This window comes from Passer domesticus, chromosome 3, assembly GCF_036417665.1.
Source record: "Passer domesticus isolate bPasDom1 chromosome 3, bPasDom1.hap1, whole genome shotgun sequence".
NCBI classification, from domain to species: Eukaryota; Metazoa; Chordata; class Aves; order Passeriformes; family Passeridae; genus Passer; species Passer domesticus.
The window spans coordinates 122,927,767-122,948,897 of NC_087476.1; the positions used below are offsets into that span (position 1 = coordinate 122,927,767).

Below are 21,131 nucleotides of genomic sequence, written 5' to 3' on the forward strand. Positions count from 1 at the left end.
CACAAGCAGAGAAATAACTGATGCAAATGAATGACATTAATTCCTAAATAATGTTAGGACCTGTGTCTGAAACACTCTCTCACCACCACGCTGCACCATGGATTTTCAGACCAGTAGCAAATGCATGTTCCAAGCCTTGCTCGGCAGGCTCCAAAGGGCCTGTGCAGACAGCCGGGCCAGTGGGAGATATTGGCCTGTCACCCCTGGCCATCTGTCCTCATTTCCATGGTGCTGTTGGCAAAGCAGCTCTCATGACCTCTCCCCAAGCGAGTGCAGATCCCCTTATCACTGGATCAGTTTAAATAGGTGTGCTAAGCCGTGCTAATGCAGCTCATTACTTTCTCCTGCGCACCGTGGGACGCAGATGCAATCTCTGTGAGCAGAGCTGCGAGGGCAGCCACGCCGCCTGGGCAGGGACTGGCACCCTGATCCTCAGCAGCTGCAGGGGCTTGCTCAGGAGCTGCTGGCAGAGCTGCCCACAGCACGGGCTGCCCAGGCCTCCAGCAGCCCGTGGCTCCTTGGGCAGTCGCCACCTGTCCCAAAGGTCAGGCTGCTTTTGCAGTTCTGCTGTGCAGCAGGTAGCAGCCATAGATGCTCTCCTGGTACTTCCCCTTGCCTTGCACCTCTCCTTCAGCATTCCCACACTTCAGTTTGCCACAGTTTGGTTGTCTCTTGGGACACAGATCCAGAAGGAAGTGAGCCTGAACAGGAGACAGAGACATTGGAACTGCTGCCTTGTGTGGTGAACACACTGAGAAACTCTTGTGCTTGCTAAGGATGCCTTGTGGTGACCAGGTTATTTTATTAGAAGGTAGCCCTTACTCACTGTCCGTGCTGTGCTTCCCTTAGGATAAAGGCAAGGCCATGCAGCCACTCCCACACTCAGAGCAGAGAGAAAGCTCAGCTTTCTTCTGGAGCAGTCTAGCTTAGTGCGTGGCACGAGCAGCCCTTCCCACAGCTGCAGAGATGGATTGAACAGATGCAATAATCATTGACTGCAATAAACTACAAGGGAGTAGGAATGAATAAAGCAAACAAAATCATACACTCATGCAATTTTAAAGAGTACTGCATTATTTAACTTCACTCAGCTACAACAACTGCAGGCCACCTTGGATAAGTCAGCCCATTTTCCAAGCTGCAAATGGTCACGTTTGGACTTAGGAGTGAAATGAGTAATTTTTGCAGCTATGCTTTTGTGCCTTTAATGGGGATTATCCAGATGTTTTTGAAAAACTGGCTTGCAATTATATTGCCTTCCTGTCTCTTGGGGATTTATCAAAATGAGAGAAGCACTTTAATACAGCAGCATCAGGGCTGCAAAACAACCCAGAGAGAAAAAATAGATCTGCTTCTGAAACTATAGGCTTGGAGGAGTTTTATTTTAAGATGAAGAGAAGCTCCCCAGTCAAAGCATCCTTTTAGAAATGGGAATCTGTGCATCATCTAGAGTCAATGTGTCTTTTTTTTCCAAAGGAAGCCCTGCATCCAGTAACTCTGGGCATTTTATGGGAGGCCAGTTGTCACTTCCAAGTGGTTTTGTAATTCTCCTGTCTCAACAGACAAGTTCTCCACTGAGCACCGAGCACCCGGGCCGTGCACACAGAACCTCCTGACTGAAGTGTTGCACAAGCCAGAAAAGCTGCAGCAACACTTCTCCTCACTCACTGCCAGTGGGCAGGGCCCACTTGGTTCAAAACCTCCATCCCAGAGCTTTGGTTTTTGCTTGCTGGTGGCCAGAGGACCACAGCTTGCAAACCGGGACCTTTCAGCAATAATTAAAAGTGCCTGTTGGCCTGCCCTACGTTAAAAAGAGGGTTATTTATTTGGGTGCATTCAGAACACAGTGCCATGCTCACCACTAACACCACTAGTACAATGTGGAAAGAGAAGGAGGTGAAAGAGCCACGCACTGCCAAGGCCTTTTTTATCTTTCCTCCAAATCTTCTGTTCGCAGGCAGGAACTGAAGTGAATAATTTCTCAAAAAGAAATCAAAGCCCAAGCAGTTGCATACTTATGTTATACTGGCTCCTAAATTCTGCCAGAAGCCATTTTTAGCATCCTAAAACAGTATCCTCTTCACACTACCCCCGCTTAGCTCATTTAATTTTAGTCTTAAACCATAAGTTTATCTTATAAAAACCCGTAGAGTTGATTTCCAAGCTGCATCAGTCATTAAACCACACAAGACTGAAGAGTATTTTTAGAGATTGCAAAAAAAAAATAAATCTATATTTATGGTACGTCATTCTTTAAACAAGTGATCAACTCCTTTTCAAGCAACTGCAGTGGGAGGATTGGAGATCCTGCAAAGTAAAATAAACCCAAAAGTATCTGGGAAGCTATTTATTTATCACTTATGCATGATGCTAAACTAATCTCTGATTCTGGAATTCGTTGGAAATAATCACAGGTGTAACATAACCTTGACACTAATTTAAGAACTTCCCAGACAAGAGGTTAGCTTTGCAGTTTAGAAGTGTTGTCTTACACTAACCAGAGCTGGGCAGCTTCTGACCAGAAAATATTTTTGATAAATACCAGGATTGAAGCCCAAACAGTTCTACAGATCTGTGTCTTTTCCAAATAATGCAGTTTGTCAAAGTGTGTGTGTGCACCTGGATGCTTTTACTCTACCTCTTACCTTCAGAAAAGATTTCTAGAAGTCAGTTTTAACAGGGAAAGGGAATCAAGTGAGAGAAAATATTTCTGCAGCTCTGCTTTCCCATATTACAGTGTTTGGAGACAGAAACCTGCTGAACAGTTCTAACACATATGCTTAGAGACTTAATTTGAATTGTGTGGTAAAACTGAATATGCATAAAATTGAACACTTCTGTATATGATAATTAAATACTTCCCTGATAGAAATAAATCATCTTAGTGATTACACAATGTCTGAGTAGATTATTCACTTTAAATCTACTCTTTTTATAGTTCCCATTTAGCAGACTGTTTTCCCAACACTTATGCTGCAAAGTCCAAGGTAACACAGAGGGATTGTGTGACATTTTCAGTAGGAAAGGGGGACAAGAGCAAACTCGTGTGTGGAGCTCTCCTTGCAGCAGGACAGAGCACTTGGCCAGCTCAGCCCTGGAGCTTGGCTTTGGCACTGCACGGTTCCTCTGCTTTCCTGAGGGGAAAAGTCTCCAGGTACAGCCTGTGCCACCAAAGCTCTTAAAAATCCCAACACAGCTGAATTTCACCCCTTGGTAGGCTGACTTAGTAATACTGACTTCAAAAAAACAGCATCAGTTTAGGCCAGGCAACCATCTGCACCACAGAGTTAAAAATCAACCTGTTTTTCACATTATTGAATTATAAATGCACTTGGTGAAAACGTTTTAGAGCTGATGCTTCATTATCATTAGTCAAATCATTTGTTCTGACTATGTCATCAAAAAAAATAAAATAAAAAGGAGTACCTTCCTTCTGTTCTTAGCTGCTTTTTCCTGGTCTCTAGAACTACATTTATTCTTAGGTATTCATCCTCTGGTTTGGTCAAATAGCTTGAAATCTAGGAGCTGTCTGATAAGAAATTACCCTGCCAGGCAGCATTCATTTCTAACCCCTAACTGGGTGTGAGTAACTCTTTCAACCAACAGACTGAGTTATTTAAACTGAGACTTTAAATCAAGAACAAAGAGTTATTTTCAGTAATGAACAGTATTCATATTACCTGCCATAAAAGCATTTCTCACCAGAGAACCATTCCCAGCAGTTAATCCAGGCATTTAACCTGTATGTGTTTGTCTGGCACAACACCTGGCTGCTTCTCTTCCCTCTAGATCTCAGTGCTGGCATTTAAATTCCATCCTGCCTGGTCCTCCATGTAGGAACCTAAACACCATAGAAGTTCATTTAAACCTCAGAGCAGAGCCAAAATACAGTAGGCCAGAAAGTTTGTGATTCTTCTAATCCTGTTCTGGATTTGAACTGCTCTTTTCCTGTGGGAGTCCAGGTGCCTGCCCTTCAGTACAGCCTCGTTTTCCCCACTCCCATTTTAAGTGGCCATTATTAAATTAACTGAGATGTCACCAATCTAAAGCTAAAATTCCTTTCAGGTCACTTGCCTTCCTCTCCTTCCCTTTGGCCACCTCTGTGGTTTCATATTAAATACACTAAAAATGCATTTTTTCTCTTTTGTTGCTACCCAAGACTTGCACAAAATCAGGAAAGCTTTTAGTCCTCATCAGAGATTTGAATTTCCATCCTGTTTTAAATTATGGAGGGCACATTTTCCAATGAATAAACACACTGATGGAAAATTCCAGAGCGTTTCCCATAACCATACACACAACATTAACTAATTTACCAGGTATCAAACTGCAAAGGGAGGGACCAGGTCCTTCTTATCCATCCAGTCAAGAACAGCAGACTCCAGTGTTATTTAATAAGGTCCAGAAAATAAAAATACAGGCAGAAATATGAGGATAAATTACAACCTAAAAAAAAAAAAAAGCCTACAATAATCCAAGAGAAGTCCCCAGATGTTTGGATGCCAGAAACAAAGGTGACGGGAGGAACGCTCCCATCATCCGTTTGCTCTCTGCCTCCCTCTCCTTAGAGCTGTCCAGCAGATTTTTATTCATGGCACCAGCTCCAGGGCACAGACCAGGCCTGTCTGCGTCAGTCATGGGGACACTGCTGCAAAACAGCTCAATGCACTGACTGTGCCCTCAGCCAGGGCAGCAGGTGACAGGGGGCACGGGCTTGCTGAGAGGACAGCTCAGGCCAGGAAAAAGTCACCTGCAGCTTTCCTGGGGCTAGAACACCAGGGAGGTGTTCTCCTTCACACCTTCTCCTGGCTCTCTCTCGCCAAGGCCAGGCAGGGCACTTTTCCTCAAGCAGGAAACCCCTGTCTCCTCCAAGAGCACCCAGCCTTCCCCCTCTCCCATGGATGCACTGCCAGAGAGAACCTGGAGCAGCCACCAGCTTTTAAAGAATATGGCTCCTAGGCAGACACTGCATTCTGCATGGGGCAGAGCCCCTTGGCACCCTATTTTGAAGTTACACAAGCAAATAGAAAAAAAATCCCCTCTCAAAGATTATTCACTACAGCACAGACAGAACTGCCCCAGGTCTGAATCATTTTTTTCTAGAGAGTAAAAAACTTTTGTACCTGAATATGCCTCCGTGTGATATTTGGATGTAATGGCTTGGCATTACAAAGGGAATAAGTGCCTTAAAGAGAACAGGGCTCCTTCAATGATTGTTTCTAATAAGTGTAATTTGATTTTTCCTCTAGCATATTTCTTGGAAAATACTTCCCTTGCTTTGCTTCTAAGAAAAGCAATTTGCTAACATTTGTCTGATCATAAAATTGATCTGACCTTCTGCAAATAATCTGACTTCCCAGTGGGCTGCTGAGCTTCCTGAAGTGCATTAGGTTGTTCACAGAACACCGCTTTCTCTTGTCCATTCTGGATAGCCTCTCTGTGTAACTGATGGAAACACTTCCAAGGCTTTTGCAAAAATAACTCCAGTGAACTGATAAAAAATAAAGATTTGAAATTCCAAGGGAATGTGTAATGGAGCATTTGAGTGGACGCTAAAGGGAGGAGTAGCTGCCTTTGAACCAGCTCTGTTCCTAATGCTGGCAGTCTTGCTATGGCCCGTCCTTGCCAGCATGGATCGCTGCTGCCGAGCTCGGTACCTCAGGTTTGCATTAGGATGGGTTCCAAGCAGCAGGATTTCATCCGTGGCTGCTGTGTCTATGGAGAAACATCCCCACCAGCTCAGGAATGAGCTGGGTGAGCTGGCTGAGCTCACAGCCGGCTGGTTTGGTTTGGTTTGGTTTGGCAGGCATGTACGGGAAGATGAGGAACCCGTCCATCCTGATCTGGGACGAAGGGGCTGCGGACACACACGGGGCACCCGAGACAAAACCCTCCTGTGAGGGGAAGAAGCCTTGCCAGGCCCCTCGCAGGAGCTGCCTACTGCACACAGGTACAGCTGAACGTACTGCATTTCATGGGCAGTGTCTGCATCAGGGGAAAATGTCTCTATAACCGTGCAGCCAATACAGGGCTTTTTTCTTAACATTCCTTCCAAAATTCCAAAAGCAAAGCCCTTGTTTGTGGCCACTTCTCACCAGGGCTGGTCACAGACAGCTTAAAATGTGGGTTTAAAGGTTTTAGCTAATATTCTGGAAAAGTGTTGCTCTCTCAGACTGGACTTTTAAACAAGACTGCCTGGGTAGGACAGAGCAAACGTGCAAAATCAGCTCTGTAAGGCTCCCACTGTCCCAGGGACCAGCAGAGTTCCCTCCTCCCAACACAGCAAATAAAACCCATGGCTCACATCAGCAAAATGCAATTCAGTAACTGGCAGCACCGGGCCTTCATCAGATGGCAGAAATTCTCCTCCTGGTTTGCTCTTCCTGTAGAAAATACTGCTGCTTTAGCATCCACTTGGAAGAGCTGTGTTGTCAGTTGTTTGTAGGAAGGAAGACTTCCTGATTAGAAATAACTCTCTAATTAAAGCATGGCTTTATTTACTTACATGTCACATTCATTAGTAGTTGCTTATTCAGTTATAAATTACAAGCATAGTATTTAATTTTAGCAGTGTGTGAAACCTCCTCTGTGAGACTGCCACCATGGAAGGTGTTCTCTGGGCCTGTATGAGCCTCCACAACACAGGCAGCTTCTGGCCCTGGGGAACGATGGCTCTGGCTGTGGTGTCCCAATGCACTTAGTAAAAGAGCAGTAACAAAAATGAAATTGTAAGAGCAGGCAGCTAAATACTTCTTCATGAAATAGCAGGGGAAATTAGTTCTCCTTTCCCTCATCTCCTCCTTTCCCAAGTGGTAAGTATTAGGTGTGCAATATGCCCCAGAAAAATGAGGTAAACAATCAAGAAATACCCAAGTACCTCCAGGCTGGTCACACTGGGAATCCAAAGCTCATAGAGGATGTGCTAAAAAAGCTTTTTTGTTTTCTTTTTTGATGCATTAATGTTGTCTTTTACTATTGAGTTAGTAGTTGAAACAGTGCCATTTTTCTGTTTGCAGCTCTCTGCATCTCAGTCCTCTTTCACCCTCTGACCTATGTCCTGACTCTGCTGAAGAGAAGCCCACAGCTGCTCGTGCCTCTGCTGAAGCCCAAGAACTGACAGGTGAGCAGCACCCTCACAGCTCAGTCACCTGCCGGGGTAACCAGCACCTCCTGCACGGCGTTCACCTCTGCTGGGGCAGGGAAGGGGTTCCAGGTGGGGAGAGCAGCCCAGAGCATCCTCCTGCAGCACAGGGACACCCCAAGGATGCTGCCCTTCTGCACCAGTGTGGAGTGCACCCTGAGGAGTGCAGCTGGGGCACAGCAGCAGCAAACACAGGACCAGCCAGCTCAGCCTCCAGCATGGAGCATTAACTGCTCTCCAGCATCTCTCTGGGGTTTAAGATGCACAATAGTCACCCTTAAAGGACAGCCCCCAAAATATGCTGTGTCTGTTCACTGCTGGACCATCTCTCCCCAGCTCCTCTGTTCTCCCTGCTGCAGCTCTGAAGGGCCTTGAATCCCATTTAATCCAGCACATGGCTGGAAGAGTAATTGAAATGGTGTTCCCCAACATCCCTGCTTAAAAGAAAGCACCCAGAGCACTCTAGGATTGCCTGGTCCAGGCTTTAGGACAGGAGAGAAAACAGGAGAAAATTAAAACCAGAAAATAAAAAGCCAGGCAGTTCATGATATGGCCTGCCAGTGTCCCCAGAGGGCAGTGTAATCTTTTCTTGCTGGAGGGGAGAGGGTCCCTGGCTCTCCATCTAGCACTACTGCAGGTGTCTGTTCTCAGCAGCACCTTCAGCCTGCTGAGCGCTGGATCAGAGCTGGGTACACCCGTGCCACCAGTGCCTGCTGCAGCTGCTGGGCTGAGGCAGCACGAGGGAACTCGGGGAAATGAGCAAACAGCACCAAAGAGCTACAACTCTCCTGCTGTCTTTCAGCCAGCAAGGAAACCCACGGAGCACTACACATGGGCACTGTCACACCACAATGGAAAAAGGAGCATAGCTGGGGTCAGAAGGGACAAACTCCTGCAGCAGGGGATTATGAGCAGTCATTTCAATTGCAAGAAAAAAAAACCTGGATGAAGACAGAAAACACCTTCAGAACCATGACACAAATCTAATCTATAAGGAAGAGAACCCCAAGACGCTGAAATTTTGGGTTGTTCATTACAATGCTGTGCTGTGTGCACTGGGATGTGCACAGAGGAGAAAACGTCTGAGGTGAAAGGAAATAAAGGAAGAACTCTGCTGGGAAGCCAAATGCTAGGGCTTGGTTTTCATTATCTAAAGCCACAACTCAGAACTGCCTGACTGATGATAAGAGATGTCACTCTCCCAGGGAGCCGGACCCAGGGAGGAAAAGGAAAGCTTTCAAAACAGCTCCTGTAAGACATTAAACCAGCTTAATATCAAATCATACTGAAAACAAACATTTTAATTCTGTAACATCAAAGCACTGAGAGAGAACATGCTAAAGCAGAAAATCTCTGAATTAAAAGCTTGAGGTTTTAGTCTTTACACATTTGGCAAATAACCAGTTACATGAATAATGCCAAACCCACATATTCTGCAGAACATCCCAGGAAATGTTTCCTTTAGTCAGAACCCTGCTCTGAGCCAGTGTTGCCGACTCCCTCAGTGCAAAATCCCATTCTGTGCACATAACCCTGTGCAATTTCAGCTGATAACCATTATTTTCTCCTCCAAAATATGGCAGGGGACATGTGTGGGCTGCTGCATGGCTACTGCTGCTCTCCCAAAGTGACCTTCAAGCAAAGGATGCTGCCTGCTTGTGCACGCTGCAGTACTCATGGTCTGAAATTAGAGACATTATGTGAGCAAAGCTCCTGAAGACCTCAGTGGAAGTCCCTGGCCCGAGGACTTGGGAATGGCCTACAGCTCTTTATGAAGCTTTCCAGTCCGTTGGGATACAGGGAACTACTCTGTGCAAGCATAAAACTGTGAGGCAATACCACCGTGAGATAAATTATAATATAACTGCACTTGAAAGTATGTTTAACACAAATTAGAGATATCAAACTAACACCAAAGTTATATAGACTGCTGACACTGACTAAGGGATCTGAATGCCCAGATGCTTTTAATTTGAGTGGCAAGGAGGGATTTGAATTCCTTCAATAGTGTTGAGTGTTTCATCACTAACATGTAATACATGAAAGCAACTGGCTTTTCAAGCCTACAAACCTGGCCAAAAGATTCTGGCAACATCTTTTTAGACACATCTCCCCAAGCATACAGCCATTAAAATTAGAGATTCAGAAAATCCTGAAAGTATTCCACGTCTTAATGAATGCTTTCAGAAAAAAAAACCAACAATTCCAATACGTTTTTCAATAGATCACTTTGATCCATTTAATAAAAATGTAATTGGGCTATAAAAGTCTGCTAAAAGAAAAATAGCTTTAGCACCAAATCTCACATCCTGAAACTCAGAACAGAAACAATGGCTCACCCAAGACCTCTCCTTTCACCTCAATCTCAACTGCAATACTTCCATTTTTTGAACCTTTTTAAGAAAGCGCAGAATTGGACTTCAAACAGAACAGATTTTCCTGGGCAACACTGTAAAATTATTTCCCAACAGAACCTAAATGTTGGTGGTGATGGAAAACCAGGGAAGCTGGTTACACAAACACAACCTTTTACCACTTTAAATTATGTTAATAAGTAATCTACAAGCCAATATTAATCCTTTATAGATGTCTGCATGCCTGTCAAAAGATACTAAGAGAGCATCCCCTTGGATTAAATCCTCTGCAGCAGTGTCACTCCCTTAGTAGCACTCTCTCTATTTTTGGGGACACTTTTCTCCTGACTTTCCTCTCCTGACACAGAAACAGCTCCACTGAAGCCAGAGCAGGTAGTACCCCCCTCCACACTGGATACTGGGAGGTGTTTCCAACAGCCTGAGGTGAGAAATTTCCCTTCATAATTAGTGTAATGGGATTTGCTATTCTTGTTAATAGTTTAATCAATATAAACAGGTACAGAACCCTCTGACATGCTTGCCCTGCTCAAGTGTCTCTATAATTAGCTCAGCACTCTTCAGCCATGGTTAGTATCACCTGAATCTCTACTACTCACTTCTGCAACAACAACAAAAGGCAGGAGTGGGATTTCCTGTGCCTAAAACGCTGCCATGGCCAAGTGACCCTGCCACGGTGTGTCCTGGCTGTGCTGGCTACTCCAGACACACGTGTGGGTGTGCCAGGTCCCGGCACAGGTGGGACCTGCTCACTCCGAGCAGGATAATCCCATGGGTGCCCCAAGGCTGTGCTTGCAGCAGACTTGCAGTGCAGCCACACGTGCTGCTCCCCTGCACTGGAGACAGCGCAGCACTTCCAAGGCTTGGCAGATCACACACTCCTGGGTCCTGTGCTTGTCACACAGCGTTCCCTGACTGCTCATCAGTGAGGTGCAGAAGAGATGCCAAAGCAGGAAAGCAGCGAGGCAGAGCAGGGACAGCAGCAGGCCCCTGGAGGGCACTGCAGTGAGCCTGGAGTGCCACACAGCCTTTGCTGAGCTCTGCCCTAGAGAAGCTGCATTTGCAACTGGTACCAAGTCAATTTGGGATGTTACTGGTGTCATGCCACAGGACACAGCACGTGCTCTAAGGAGCCACAGGCCCTCCTTGCAATCCTTTACCTTGATTTTAGGCAGAGAGAGAGGAAGTTTGTGTTAACTTTTGCTTTCATCTCTCTAAACAGACAGATAGTGCCAAAAGCATATATAAACACCCTGTTGGTGTATCAGTATAAAGCTCATTTAAAAGGCTTAAAACTGACTTTGAAATAAGCTGAGACAATCTCCAAACTGACAAGTGCAAGGCAGGGGGGAAAATAATCTCTACAAGCAGCAGATTTCCCTGAGGAACAGCCTTCCCCACTGCCAAGCTGCAAGGGGGGGCACTCCTCCACCCAATGCCTTCCCCACAACCTCACGAGAGGGAACTTGTCCCATTTGTAGCTGCTCATCTGTGAGCAAACACAGCACTGAAACAGTGACTGCCACAGGCAGCATCTGTCCAGAGAGCCTGGATCCCATGTCCCACAGCACAGGAACTCCGAAACGTGAAGTCACAAGATTAGTTTGCTAAAATGTGTCTAATTTATTTTGGCATTCCCTAGGGATGAAAAAAACCAAAACCAACCACAACCAAAAATTAACTATGAGAAATGCTGTATTGTAAATGTTGTATTAGCTCTGAGAAGCATGAAAAACCACAACTGCAAGCAGCCATGTCTTATGTGTAGGTGAGTTATTTCAGCCTTTTTTTTTTTTATAAGGAGTAACAGACAAGTTTCCATTGTGCCACTTGGATGCACTCTGCACTGCACTGTGCCACAGGTCAGCTGTGCCCAAGGCAGAGCCTGAAATACCATTCCCCACTGGCAAGTTCTGTGTGCTTCCAAGGAGACACTGAGTAACAGCCCTCTCCTGCCCAGGGCCAGCAGGACAGACCTCAAACCCTGACCAAGACCTTAAATACCCACTGCTGTGGCTGAATCCTTGCTGCAGAAGAGGGCTCCCCCTCCTCTGCCTGTGCCCCTGTATAGACAGGCAGTGAAACTGATAGGAGCATTACAGTGTGACCTGGGGAAAAGAGAAAGCCAAGGGCTCCGAGTCCCAATCCAGTGCTCCTCTTATATGCCAGACAGGCTTTGGATTATGCTGCTGACTGATCATCCCACAACATGTGAACATTTCTGTCAAAGAAATCTTAACATTTTGAGAGCTTAGGTTTACGAAACTGAGCTGAAGCCCATTAGACACTGCTCATCCCACCAATTAGTCAGTTCTCCTAATGAGGAGAATTCAGTGAAACAGCTTTCTTGGCAGCTTGTTTAGAAAGCAAAACAAAAAATGCAGTTACCTTGGTTATTCCCTCTTTGTAGTACAACTTCTGCTGCTGCTTGGAGAGCTGTCAGAAACCTGCTCTCCTTTACTGCTCCCTATCAGCCTCCAAAACCATCACTGAGGGGCTGAGGCAGAGTGGAACAAAGTCAGCGACTTGTACTTCACACACTAATTATCAAGTGAATTTCAGGTTAGATATTGTGATTTCCCTGTTGCTGCATGCACCCCCTACCCTGTTCTTCTCTGCACTTACACATTTCATACTTGTTACTCAAGTGAGCTACACTCACATGTTCAATACTCCAACCAGTTTTGCATTCAGATATTTTCAGCCATGCAGTCATGATAAAGGCACATGTAAAGCAGCTTCAGAACTCAAAGATTTGAGTATGTGTCTCAAAAAAAAAGAAATATGCTGCCTGTTACTCATGCCTTCAATTTCTTCTAGGTGCTCCAATAGTTTGGCTATTTGTTCCAGTGTTTTTCCAGGCACCAAAGCTAAGCTGACAGGTCTAGAATTCTAGATCTGCTTGTTAGCACCACTATGGACCTTCAGCTCAAACCTGCACTACTGGGCTTTGCTCCAACAGACCGTTTCAGCACATATTTAATTAAGAGGGAGAGACATCTGTGGCTGTAGCGGGGTTGAGTCACATGCTTATTGCTACACATGTGCTTGGATGTTTTTCTAGTTCCTAAGAATAGATACATATAAAAAATCCAAACACACAACCCGAGCAAAATGGAGACATATTTTCATACAATGTTTATGACTTTGAGAATTGAATTAGCAAAAAATTCTAAACATTGACTTATCACTCATCCTAAGATATCATTCTCCAATGCCATGTGATCATCCCCACTGTGGTGACTTTTTTACTACTGTGCTACTTCACCCTGTTGTTTAGTTAGGTCTCTCTCAAATCTCCCATAACACCTCCTACATTATGCCTCCAGCACATTCTTCAGCCTTATTAGTCCTTCCTTTTAGGGAGATAATGAATTGATTAGATGTCACTCAGTCTGCCATGAACTGCTACTGACACCTCTTGCAGCAGCTTTCTGTGCACTCCAAGGGTGCTTTTATGCTTGTGAGAGACAGAGCACTGACAGCTCTGGAGAGCAAGACTGATCTCACTCCCAGGCCAGCTCAAACCCACAGAGCTGCTACATCTCCTGACTTCAGGATTTCCTGCAGCAATATCCCAGAAGGAAACCGCACACTGAAAATGGTCAGAGGACCAGCACACAATGTGGAACTCACCCAGACTCCTCTGCTGCTGCCCACTGTCCCCCTCCAAGCTTAGGAAACCTGTCCTAATCCCCAGCTAAGGCAGTTTGCTTAAATACAGCCCTTGATGTGCTGCTGCTGCTGCTTAGCAAATGAACCACTTCCAGCTGTGGAGTGGGCTGGACTGCCCCGCTGTAATCCCTGAGCTCTGCCAGCCCAGGGGATACTTGTCACTGGAACAGTCACCTGGCTCATCAGTGCTGGGCCCCAGCCCCCAGCTCTGCTCTGCTCTGCTCTGCCTTCCCTGCTCCTGCTGCTGCTCGTTCCTGGCTTCCAAGCCCAGCATGGATGTGGTCAGTCAGGTTTTCTTACACACCTCTTCTATCTAATTTCTTCATTCTCTCCACATGAATCATTTCCCCAGATCAGCACAGAGACCTCAAACACACTGCTTATTCCAGACTAAATTTATCTTATGCATACAGAATTGGGGAGGAATTCCAGCTGCCAGAGCTCTCTTGCAAGCTAATTATTCTTCAAAGAAGTTTTAGGCTGTCCCAGGGAGCATCTAACTATTGATTTTCTACTCTGTATAATTTTCCTGAAAAATGTAATCATTCTCCTCCTGTCTCACACTGTCACTCGTCTCTCAGAACAACCTGGGAACAATAAAATAGTGACATAGAGGGCACCATCAAAAAATATATCTCTGTACAAGCAGAGTCTGTAAAAGCCAACTCAAGAAATGTCTGTAGACCTTGTTTAATATTCATCAGCCAGTGCAGGGTATAACTGAAACCCAAATGCAACTGTTATGAAAATTCAGGTTAGAAGGAAATCAAATGGAGACAGCGCTCTCAGTATGCTGCCATTTCAGAGTTTCTCATTTCTGCATTTCTAGCATAAATATATCACAGAGTAAAATGCTATTGAATACATTGGTTGCTTACAAATGGCGACATTTTTATAGAAATTCACTTATGGGGGGGAAAAATAGAGAAAAGGATTTGGCAATCGGAGACTCCAAGGAACTGGCCTAGTATAAATCTATTCCTAACATACAATTTTAAGGAACAACAAAATAAAAATGGAATTGAGACCAGCACATCTTAAAAACCATGTTGTGCAATGTTAAGCTGGGGTTTTTCCTCCATGTCCTTGCACAAGAAAGTCCTTGACACGATTAACTTAATGAACATTAAGAATGCCTTTTGGCTTCAGAAATGTAGCCCCTTTAAATAGACGTGTAATCAGAACATTTAAGCAGATACTGAGCTCCCTGCTGCTGCTTTACTCCTGTGTGTTTGCTATGAGCTCCAGCCCGCCTGAGGACACCGTGGAATCATCCCTCGGCACTGCCCAGTGAGCTGCCTGCTGGGGGACGGGCGGGCTCTGGGGGGCCAGAAGCACCTTTATCACAATCAGAGCACAGAGGCAGGAAGATACGGGCTGGTGGGGAGGAACAGGGAGAGCAGGGCGGGGCAGTGGCGCTGCCAGAACTCTGCTGTGACGCTCAGCACTCCCTGGGCGCTTCAGTGGCACAGAGCTGCACCAGGCCAGCTCAGCAGCTGCCTGCGGGTCTCTGCTGGCCTTTACAGGGGTTTGCTCTTCCCTCTGGCATGGCCATGACAGGGTACTGAACTGATTTCCTCCTCGCCTGGGATTAAAACCTTGCAGGACCTGGGACCAGTGCTGGCTCTGAGGCTGTGCTGTCCAAACTGGAGCCTGGTTTAATCAGGGTTTGCCACCCCCTTTCCTCTAGATGTCAAATCACAATTCAGGAAGGGAAATGAAATGTTTTGGAAAGTAGAACACACAATTACCATTTGTGGTAGTTTTTTTTTTTACTCATTTTTTTCAGAGATTTCCTGTTTCCCTTGGGAAAATAAATTCTTATGAGAAGCTGTTTAATGACAGAAAAGGAAAAGCTATTATCAACTTAAAAAACCAAACAGATGAGCAAATTTAGGTAAAGTGTGTCCTGCTGCTGCAGGCTGAGAGGTTGGTGCTCAGAACACAGCTCCTTTCATATGCCAGCACTCAGCTATGCATCCTGGCATTCATTATTTACCAGCCTCCACGACACACAGGGCTTTCAGAAACAGGATAATCTTTAGCAACCAGACAAGAACTCAGCCTCCCAATGTTCCCAGTGCTTCAGGAATGGCTGTGACTCTCAGTGGTCTGAAACACACCAGTGGGATCCCTGTTCACTGCCAGAGAACACCAGTGGGCTCTGCTGAAAGGAGGCTGCTTTGAGGTGGGAGCACCGTCACAGAACTGGGCTGCTCTGTGGCACATTGTCTGAATCTGAGTCAATTCCTGCTCCCCAATGGCTGGCACCCTTGGAAATCTGCCAAAATTAAAAAGGAAGTGCAACACCATCAGAGGAAGGGAATGACCAAAACCCACATGCAAATTTTATCATTAAAACCTTTAATCCAAAGTTCCAAATATAGAGGCTTAAAGTTATGCTTTGAGCCCCCTGTGAGGAGCATTAAAAATGACCCAGTTTAGAGTGCTGTCAGGAGGCCCTGAACATGCCCTGTGCTGCTCCAAAGCAGCTCCCTTGCATTTGGGGGTCCATTCAAAAAACAGGCATTTGCATGATGGCAAGATGTACCCTGGCAAGATTCCTTTAGGATTTAAAATACATCTATTTTCACTCTCCCAGCATTAACAAGAGCACTGTCTTCTACACCTTCAGGCATCTGCATGCCAAGAAACGAGGGCAAGATGCACAGATGCTGCAAGCCAAAGGAGAAGACAAGCTGGGAAGAAGCCAAGCTTCACCCAGGAGCAGAGTGACATTTCAGAACATTATGCTTGGGAAGGTGCCAGTCCAAATGATCTGCACACTGCCTGGGCTGGAAAAGTGAGCCCCCATATTTCTGCAGGGTGCAGTTGCAATTTCTTACTAGTGAGGCAAATGTTAGGGGAGACAAGAATCCCAAGTCAGGGAAACTGCTCAGCTCAGGTGTACAGGAAAACACCAGCTGCCAAAACATGGCTCCTGTGTGTTCTCAGAAAAGTAGGACTGTATGAGGAGGAACTAAACAGTAACATTTCCATCTGTTTTCCTCACAGAGGATCCCTGCCGGCCATGGACTGCCCCTCTGAGCCCAGAACCTGGCTGTCTGGGCTGTCCCAGTGCAGGGACAAGGAGGTAACCCCCTGCAGTTGTTCAGAGATGTCAGCCTGGACAGTGCTCCTGGCAGCTGGAGGTGGAACTGTGTCAGAAAAGCCAAGCCTTCTTTTCTGTGGGCTTTCCAGGAAGAAACCAGACCTATGGATTAATTCCTTTTGCATAATGTAAGTGAGGTTTGGGATCGGATGCAGGTGGGTGAATGGTAGCTGCTGTCTCAAGTCACTCTCTGTGGGTCTCAAATTGCATCAGTGAGCTTAGCAGCAAATTTCAGTATCTCTGTTTTTCTATTCAAAGCCTCTCTGCTGTCTATGATACAGCTCCTCTTGCACCCCTCCAACTCTACAATGGAGCTGGCCTTTCCTTTGACTTTTATTTTTAAAGGTTTTATTTGACTTATATTTTAAAAATGCAAACCTTCACGTATTTCCATTCTTGGGGCTTTTACTTTCCTTTTTGAGGGGGCATCAGGGTCTGCAGGTATTATTCTTGTCCTGCACACAGGACAGCTCAGACTTGTAAATAAGGAAACCAGCCTTCTCTGTCACATTTGTTTCTGATTTGATCTGTTCTCTCAGACAACTTCTCCTGCACTTCCTTACCCTCCTTGTGCCCTCACTACCAGCTGATACACTGCTGAGGAAAGGCAAATGATACTCTACAAAACTGCAGAGTAATTTCCAACAGAAACTGGTGTCCTAGCTCCTCCAGCCTGGACCACCTGGCAAATGATGTGCCACCTTCGGGGCTGTCCTGGAACAGCTGCACACAAGGGCAGCAGGAATGCCAACAGGCAGCCTCTGATCGATACCCTTAGCTAGAGGGGGATGCTGTAAAATCCTCCACACCTTCCCCTGTGCCGGCATTTTGCAGGATGACAGGCCGGGGTGCTTTCCCAGCAGACTCCTGGCTGTGCTGGTTGTCACCTCAAAGCACAGCCTGCCCTTCACGTGGATGTCACTTTACTCTAGGAACAGGCAGCGACCTGGGGTTCTTCAGCAGCGGTATCACCTCGGGCTCTGCCCAGGGTGAACAAACAAAACACAAGCCCTTCTGAGGCCGGTAAGCTGATGGCACCACGGAGCAGGGAAGAGAGAGGCTGCCTTACGCTAAGAGAAAGAGCAGCACCCTCCTGTGCTCATGTGGATTTATTGCACTGCAGACTCGGAGCTCTTTCGCTGCTCATCAGCACGAAGCATTTTCGGCCATCAGCCTCCTGGGTCTCTTTCACTGCCTCCCCCTCCAGACCGTGTTTGCAGGGATGGAACTTTGCTGCCGCTCCTCTAACCACCCCAGCCTGCCTGTTTCTCCGTGGTGTTCCTGCTGCTCAGTGTCCCAGCCCTTGCTGCCGTGGGATCGAGCGGGGCAGGTGAGGCTGGCACATTATCCGAGCCCCCCAAGCTGGGGCAGAGCCGCTGCTGCCTGCGCAGGGCACGGAAGGTGTTCAGGACAGTCCCCTTCTCCGGCACTTTATCCCGCACACGCTGCCACCTCGTGGGCATCGACTGGCACGGGATTTTCCTGGAAATAGCAACTCGAAGTGCAAAGAACTCGGTACTGTCAATATTCTGCACTGGTGATCCAAGGAAACCACAACCCTTCGGGTCCCTGGCTTGGGAAAATTGTAGAAGTGCAGATAAAGTTGTTCAGCTTCTAACGTGGTTGGTGGGATGGATTTTCCATAAGAATAAGAGCTCTAACAGGCAAAGCTATAGGTGGAATGTTAGTCAGAACCAGCAAGACTGGCACACTTTGTACTCAAAAGCTACACCCCTGCTGGCTATGTCACTTGTAGGAGCTCCGTGTATGCGTCAGATTTCACATTTCTAGCTCTTGCACAGTAGGAATCTGAAGTCAAATTAATGTAAATATGTCCTCTGCTTTTTCAGGCACTTTCTTTACAGCATTAATCTAAATTACATAAAGTTAATTGTGGGCAGATCTGGAGTGGGCTATTTAAGGTCTGTGTAAAGTTCTTTTAAAATCTGCTAATTCTTACGCTGGATCAGTTTATCATCACTGAACTGATTTTGTATCTCCTCTGACACCACTGGAATTTCCCAACAATCTGACAGTGCAAGGGCCTTTCATCATCTGGGAAGAGCCCCTGTGTTCAAACACATGCTGTTTCTCCAACAAGATTAACTTTTAACCAGAGATAAATCCTAATTTCATAGTGTTGTGCCCCTTTTCAGCAATCCTCAGGTTCAAAACCGTTTACCTGATGAATCTGTATCTGCACTGTGTGCCTAAGGAGAAAATATGAGCTGGAAGAGACCATTTTGATTTCAGCACTTTCCATATCTGGTCACCAGGAAGAAAAGGAAACTTGATCTGCCCTCACCCTTATCCTCCACCTCCAAATAAAGTTCTCAGTTTGCTTCCTTCCATGACAGAAGTGGGTATTAGTCTGTGTGGAGAAGCAGCACAAGCATTTTTACTCCCTTGGGATCATTTTGCAGTAGCATTTGGAAGTCAGCATCATCTCACATTTGTCTTTCAAGTCAGAAATTAGATACAACAGTGTTTAATTTTTTGTTTTTGGAATGTGTTATTTGGAAAGTAGAGGGTGTCTTTTCACTTTCCACACTGCCCCTGCATAAGGATATCGAGCTGAACCGTCTGTCCCTGAGCCAGGGGTGTTCCAGTGGAAAAAGGATCAGTCACTTCAGGTTAGAGAAGATGGCAAATTTTCCTAGGGAAATTTTCTTTCCATCTCTCTCTCTCTTGCTTTATTACTACTCCAGTACTGCCAAAAAGGACTTAATCCTAGGGACTTACTAAAATAATTTCTGACAAATGGACAACTTAATCTCTGGAGCAGTCTGGGCACCGTGTGCAGTGACAAGTATTTGAAAATGCTTCATGGATAGATATTCCTGCCCTGCCTTTTAAATAGAAGCTGTCTCCCTTTTTTTGACACACTGAGCAATACATGTGGCACCCTAAATGTGTTTTGTCAACTGAGTCCAGGGTTCTTAAAAATATGCAGCAAGATTTTAATACAGCTCATCACATTACACACAACCAGACATCCTGCTTAGTCCTCAAAGGCTGGATATTCCCCCATGCAGCTGCTCCTGTCCAATTCCAAGGAATGACAGCCTCCCATGGGCTCCTTTCTTCCACACCACGGCACAGCCTTCTCTGCCTGGATCCCGAAGGAGGACGTGCAGCTCGCCAGCTCTGAAACCTGCAAGCCTTTCTGCTCACACTGTCTTTGCCTGTTCAGCTGCACCAAAACCCCATCTTTTGATTTTCTTCCTGGAAAGCAACTTTTCCTAGTCCTGAAATGCTTGCCTTCAGATGCAAATTCAGTGTCAGCTTTGTGGATAGTTACAGCAAGCAGTGTCACTTGTGTGTTAGCATTAGAAGTGAGAGCCTAATTTGCTGAACTTCCAGATGGGCTGGTCAAGATGAATTTTATGGGGTTTTTTTTGGTCAGATAAGCATAATTTTCACTAGTACCAAAAGGTCCCAGCAGCCTGCTATGCTACTTACTGTACAATAGCAAGAGGAATGCTACATGGTCTGGGGGCTGAGCTGACAAGACATAATGGATGGCAAAGAGAAGTCACATTCCTTGGGAATTGTGAAACAGCCAAAATCCTGGTCCTGCACCCTGAAAATCATGAAAGCTCCAAAAGCATTCGAATGTTAAAAAGAGGGGTCTGTAGTTATTGTTTGCTGAGTTATTTGGAACTTTTAGGAGGCACTCTGTCTCATTCCCAGCATTTTTCTAAAGCTTTGAGTAAGTGGTGCTCTGCACTGAAAGGGATTCATGTGAAACCAAGGATGGCTCTGCAGCCACCTCAAAGGATATCAGAGTTTCATCTTTGCTTTAGAATACAAAAATAATCATGACTTCCACACCATGCTGGAGAGCTGAGCCTGTACGAAAGACATCAAAGGTCTTACTGCTCCTGCCCACTGCTGCGAGCGGGCACCACTGAGCACGGCAGATGGCAAATGCTGAGACAGCTCCAGTTTGCAACAAGGCTGCCAGGAGGGTAGGGGGCTGAGGGAACAGGAAAATGGGGAAAATAAGCAGAGGTGAGTAGATATGAGAATAGGAAAAATGTAAGAAGATGATTACGAGCAGAGAAAAGCTACACTGCCCCCTCCCTTCCCTTGTAGCTTGATTTCTGCTGGAGCTATGCTGGACAAAGATCTGTTCATATTATTTAAATGCTCCACAGCAAGCTCTGCTACTCACAGCCACTGATCCTCTGCTCAGGAACGAGGTAAAAAGGAGATCTGTCTTCCCTGAAATCAAACTGGAAGTCCCAGGGTGCAGTAGAGGAACACAGCCTATCCCAGCTCTCCTTTATCCTGGACCTTTACAGATACTTGACAGTCCTTTAGAAAAGCAGTTTGTGTTTTGAGGGTAGGGACGACATGGCAATCCAAAAAAAAATATATTATGGTGCTTTCCCAGAGCAACTTGTTATTTCACACTGTAAAACTTCCAGCGACACAGAATAAAGCTTTACGCTTCAAAGCAAAAGCTTCAGAGGTTGTTGTTGCCAGAAATGCTCTTAGGAAGAGTTGAAGGTCCCTGGGCAGGTTCTGGGAGCAGAACTGCCAGATCCCCATCAACATCAGTCTCTAAGACTATTAAATTTCCTCATCTACCTCCTCAGAATCCAGGCCTTTACTTAGACTTGTTACAGGTAAACCACAACTAACTGGAATTGCATAAGAGGTAGAATAGATTGAGATAAGAACTTCATTTTTTGAATTAAAAAAGTCCCTAAGATGAAAAAGACGTCAGAAACTAGACAAAGCAGAGCCATAAATTCAAAGTACACACTCCCATGTGAGCATGTGTATGTGTGTGTACACATATGTGTGTATATTTGAGTTAGGA

General features: G+C 45.8%; 1 protein-coding gene and 1 long non-coding RNA gene across 3 annotated transcripts in view; both read right to left on the bottom strand.

Moving 5' to 3' along the window:
- Window positions 1–21,131, bottom strand: part of PAK5 (p21 (RAC1) activated kinase 5) — a 163,691-nt gene that overhangs the window by 120,178 nt on the left and 22,382 nt on the right. The gene's annotated exons all lie outside the window — the stretch shown is intronic.
- On the bottom strand, window positions 519–13,221 carry LOC135297800 (uncharacterized). Its single transcript, XR_010359756.1, has 3 exons — window positions 13,150–13,221; window positions 11,902–12,010; window positions 519–701 (listed from the first exon to the last, which is right to left on the bottom strand). It is a non-coding gene; the product is annotated as an uncharacterized LOC135297800 (long non-coding RNA).